Genomic DNA, 5619 nt, shown 5'->3' with positions numbered 1-5619 from the left:
GAGCGCTACAAGCGTAGCGCTGACCTCGCGCTAAGCGCGTGCTGACGGGAGCGTTCACCAGCTTTGTATCACACCGTCAATACTGTTGTTCATGGCAGACAATAATTAGCGGACGACACGTGAGAAGCGCTACATTAGCGCTTCGCTGCATGTGTGAACCGGCCTTTAGAGTCTCATATTTTCTAAACCTCTCGTTACGTCCTGTTTAGGGAAATGAATACATTTCGGCATGATGAGCAAGTCGCTTGCTATAAGGCGGCCAGGCGGTGCAGGAAGTTTTCTAGTGAATCTGAATTAGTGATGCTGAGGTGAAGGCTATTTTAATCGAATATAGTTCGTGGAAAAAACAAATTTTCGAAGAAATTTATGCGGGCCTGAAAATTGCTTATATATCTTGGGTGTGAAGCTCTAGTGTTCGTTCTGATGGAGAAGTTAAACATGTGGTCTGTGTTGATGTGAAGGCTGTCCGTGATGATCTGAAAGAGAGTTCTCAGCCTGTCAGTTATCGCGCGGTGGGAGAGAGGAGTCAGGTCTGTTTGTTCCATTAATGATGTCGGCGAATCGTACCGCCCATATTTATTAAAAATAAATGTCAGGAATTGTCTCTGCAGAATTTCTAATTTTTTTTTTTTTTAATGACGACGCTTGCGTATTCCAGTGTTGGCGTAATCAACGTTTTATATCCTAGTAATTTAACTTCAGGGGCTGCGAATTTAAGTGATCATTTTTATTGCCAGAGTTTGTTTGTAGCTTCGGAGGTAACAGAAGCAATGTGGGAGTTCCAGGACAACTTATTCGAAATAGTAATTCCCAGATACTTGTACTCTGAAGCGCGGTTATGTGTATGCCCGTCTACGCTGTAGCAAAAAAGGTAAGGGTATTTCTTTAGTTTTATTGACATAGTTACACACTTGGAGGGGTTCAAATTCATTTGCCAAGTCCTGCACCAGGAGGCAACTTTAGAAAGGCACATGTTTAGTTTCAGCTGGTCATCAGGGGAATCAATGATGCTATATAGAATACAATCATCAGCAGACACTTTGATATTTACATCAGTATCAATAAAATAATAGCGATGGGAGACAAGAGCCTTGCGATACACAGAATGTAACAGTTCATTTATTCGAAGCAGAACCACTAAAGGAAACAAATTGCAGCCTATTTGTCAGAAATGCGTGCAGCCAATTTAAGATTTGGTCATTTCTTTTAATATAGCATGAATCTTCTGTAACAGATGCGAGGCAACATCAAAAGCCTTAGCCAAATCTAAAAATTTAACATTCACCTGTTCGTTTTTATTGAGTGCGGAAGAAAAATCATGGATAGTAAATAAGAGCTGTGTGGTTGTCGAGTAGCCCCCTCTATATCCGTGTTGGTGCGGACTTAGTATTTGATGTTGGTCTAGAAAGCTAGGGATATGCTTCCCAATTATATGCTCGAGTATTTTGCAGCACTGAGATGTTATTGAAATAGGACGACAGTTTCGCAGATCGTTTTTTTTTGCCCTTTTTTAAATTGGTTGTATTTAAGCTATTTTCTAGTCACTTGGTAAATTTGCATTTGAGAGAGATTTAAAAAAAAAATTGATACACAAATATTTTGCTATCCTTGGAGTATACCGTTTCCTTGGGTAGCATATCGTGTCCCTGAGTTTTCTTGCAATCCAGATTGGTTAATGAATTGAGAAGACCCTCTTCTGATATGACAAGATCACTTAGAGAAGCAAAGTACCCATTAAAACCAGTTGCTATCGTTTTGCTATCTTGAGTAACAATACCTCCGACGGAAAAGCTCTTTAGGGAGACCCGTTTCGGTAAAATATGACGCCAAAACTTCGCAGGTGACGTTTTTATGAAATTGACAAGGGTTGTACTATGGTAATGAAATTTAGCATGTTTAATTTTAGCTTTATGTTCCGCGACAAGACGTTGGAGGGTGTGAGACGGTTGGTTTGAGTGAGCCCTTTCGGAAGCGTTTCTCTGTCCATTAAAATTTCTGCCCAACTGTATTATTCCTCAAGAAATCTAAGGACTCGTCTTGCCTGGGTTTATAATCCTTTCAGGAACGAAACGGTTAGTGCACTCGTCTGCAATGTGTTTGAATTTACCCCATAGCGTGTTTGAGTTTGTATTAGGGCTACAGGAGAACGAGACAAACCCCTCGTAAATTTCTCCGAGAACGTCAAGGATGGAGTTATCATCTGCCTTGTCAAAATCATATACGTTGTGTCATTTGCCGGTTTATACGGAGCCGGTTTGAATGGGAGTGTAAGAAATACGATTTTGAGGTCGTTGAGTCCTTCCTCAACAGAAACCTTAGATGGATTCGAAAGTTCAAGGCTAACAAAAGTTAGATCAGGGATTGATTCCAGCACCCCTTGAAATCCCGTGCGTGATAAAACGAGCTGTTATAAACCAAATATAAACGCAATATCTGATAAACACTCCGAGCTTTCACGGTCCGGTAATCCTGCCGACGAGCATTTCCAATATATATGGGGAAGGTTGAAATCTCCGGCAAGAATAATTTTGTCGTTACTGTGCACAAGGCTCAGATATAGCTTTTCAGATCTTCCAAGAAGGAAACGTGGCTGCCAGGGGGTCAGTAAACAGCACCCATTAAAAGGGACGTATTATCAACAGTTATTTTATACCAAAGCCATTTCTGCTGACCCTTGCTCGTCAAGCTGCAGGCATGATATGTTATTCTTTAAGACCCTCTCACACTGAGGCAACACGATGGCAACAGCAACACAACACGTTGTCCAACAGTCGGGCAACTTGTTGCTCGCTCCCCATGTTGTCCGACAAACCTGTAACATCGCGGCAACAGCAGGGCAACATGAACGACAACTAAAATGTTGCCTCAGTAGGACAACTTTCCGCAACAAGAAGAGCAGCAATTTTTGTCGGACAACGTGTGTTGCCCTGATCGTTGGCTGAGCGAATTTCGGGCCGGCAACACGTCAACAGAGATAGCTTCGATGGCAGAGATTGTTCCCTGTCAATAACGTCTTTCTCGAATAAGGGCTTTGAAAACGTTATTTAACAATGAAGAAGGCGGACTTGCAGCTAAAATAAATTTATGAATATTTTTTATAGCGTAATTACGGAAAGCGATTGTTGAAATAATCCCAGTTATGCCCGTGTCCCACTAGAGCGACAGACAGAAACAAACGACAGCGACAAGCCTCAAACCAGAGTCTTTTGTGATTTGAGAGGCGTTGTAGAATAAAGGAGGCTATGCTCAAATACGAGCAGCATGTGCGCGAGTGTATCTTTGCCAGACTTGCAATCGCTCGTGCTTACTTCACGAGCACCGAACGACTAAACGCCTGCCAAAGGCACCATCGCGAGCATGCTTCATGGGTTTGAGGCTTGTCGCTGTCTTTTGTTTCTGTCTGTCGCTCTAGTGGGACAGGGGCATTACAGTCGAGAGCGGTCAGTCTGGTGTTGAAATTAGAACTGCCGAGAGACCAGCTAACATTACTGCTAAGGAAAGAAAGTGGTATGCCTACCTACCCTCTGTTAAAGTATAATAAAAATAATCAAGAAAGGCAAACATTTAAAAATGGAGGCATTAAAATGGCCATTCCGATCATGATTGTTGATGCTTTGATGCCAGGACGCTTTGGGGAATGAAGCGACCATATAGCAGGCGGTAGGCAAATAGACAGCTTTGAAAAATATTTATTCCACCGATTGTTGTTTGAAAATTCGGCGCCCAAGATTGGGCGCCGAATTTACGATTCGGCAAAAGTTCGGCCCATCACTACACTTGGTCTCAGCTTAGGTTCGAGCGTGGCCGTTGTTATGAGCTGAAGGTTTTATCAAACAGCGCAAAAAGCGCAACGTCATGGCAACGCGTCTTGATAGGACGAGCCGGCGGAGGAGCACGCACAGAAAGACGGCGAACACCGCTGGTCATATCACCTGCGAAGAGCACGCCATGACGGCGTGCCTTTTTCGCCGTTACATTGGTCCTTCGGCTCATAACGTTGGCCACGCTCGGACCTAAGGTGAAACAAAGTATAGTGTGAGTATAGCATGACACGGGCACCTTTAATTTCGGTTGAGTGTGACCGAAGCCATGCTTAATTGTGGTTAAGGGTTCCCGCTTAACCAGCATATTAGGGAGTTTTCGTAGATCGTTCTGGCGTCTCCGCTACGCCTCCGCTACGTTATCCGCTACGCCTCCGCAACTACTGCGCATGCGCCAATCTAGCGCAGACCTTGCGCAGTTGCGGACGTGGTTGCGGAGGCGCCTTACGAAATAGCGGATCTCGAGATACGCTGGGCGTTCGATTGTGTGTCTCTTTACCTATCTTATTTTATTTATACATATATACGCGTATAAATAAAGAACACAACGACGACGACGTTGAGCGGATGACGCACCGGGCGACGGCGGTGCCTCAATCTGAGCCCTGGTGGCTCGGAGGCGGCAGCTTCTACTTTGACTGGGCTACCTCCCTCATTGGAACCTGATGCTTCGACCGCAGTGGACCCCAGTGAGCAACAGCGCCATAATGTTTCAGAGGCTCCTTCATGCACCGATCGAACGGTGTGCCAGATCCCCCAGCTCGCTTCTCACCCGCCCAACCCGCCTCCACGAAATCTGGACCTCTGCAAATGGGACTGCCATCCTCCCCAATACCAACAATCAATGTCGTCGTCATTATGCATGTATATACTCGTGACATTATCATGTTCACTAGACGCGGCACCGCGGGCCTTTATGGTACGAGCTGGTGCCTTCCCGCGGTGCCGCGGCTCTCCAGAGCCAAATAAATAAAGTCTAAAGACTAAAGACAAAATTCTTTGCTGATCAACAGTCGGTGGCGCTTAAAAAAAAAAAAAAAAAAAGAACAATAGTGTTTCCCCGTTTATAGAATACAAATTCCAAAACCACACCATACCAGTGGCGCACATCGGTGAAATAACATAACACCGCTTTGGCGGTTCCGAAAGCACCAAATAGACATCCTCTATTTCCCTCCAACTTAAACTGGACAATAAAAGTTTATCCTCGAGAACGCTGAGCCGCTGCATCTTCGGGAAATGGCGGAGAACGCTTCTACGAACATAAAAAAGCGCGAGATGACAAAGAGAGGATTGGCCTGGCCGAACTGAATCTGGCTTTAAGCAAAGCGCGATTACCGCAAGCTGGCAAGATATACTACAAATAATTTATCCAGAAAAAAGATTAACATTCATAATCGTAAACTAAACATGTGTTGTGTTCGAAAAGAGACACTCTGAATAAACAAATACATGGTTGCAGTAATATGCGTTTAATGTTTTATATAGTGCTTTTTACGACCGCTAGTGGCGCTGTCATAATCGCAGTACCGTAGCCCGCAGAGAACGGTCTACGAAAGCACTTTTTTGAGTCTCCGCTACGCCTCTGTTAGCGGGTCTCGTAGCGGGTAGCGGATAGCGTTGCGGAAAGGCCAAAACGATCTACGAAAACTCCCTATTAGTTAACTGGTACCGGACTAGCGGTCGACATATCGAGGAGGCATCTTTTAAGTTCCGAGGGCAGTGTTAGGCGTCAAGCAGCTCTACTTGAAATCGTTCAGAAAATTTACATTGGCAATCGCCATTACTCGGACACGTA

General features: G+C 44.5%; 1 pseudogene; it reads right to left on the bottom strand.

Moving 5' to 3' along the window:
- Positions 1-280: 280 nt before the first annotated feature.
- Positions 281-5605, bottom strand: LOC115313783 (annotated as a pseudogene).
- Between the last annotated feature and the right edge of the window lie 14 nt (positions 5606-5619).

The sequence above is a fragment of the Ixodes scapularis genome, unplaced genomic scaffold, assembly GCF_016920785.2.
Source record: "Ixodes scapularis isolate PalLabHiFi unplaced genomic scaffold, ASM1692078v2 PGA_scaffold11__112_contigs__length_91849675, whole genome shotgun sequence".
Taxonomy (NCBI): domain Eukaryota; kingdom Metazoa; phylum Arthropoda; class Arachnida; order Ixodida; family Ixodidae; genus Ixodes; species Ixodes scapularis.
Note: the sequence above shows the minus strand (reverse complement) of the source record. Positions and strands in the feature narration are given on the sequence as shown.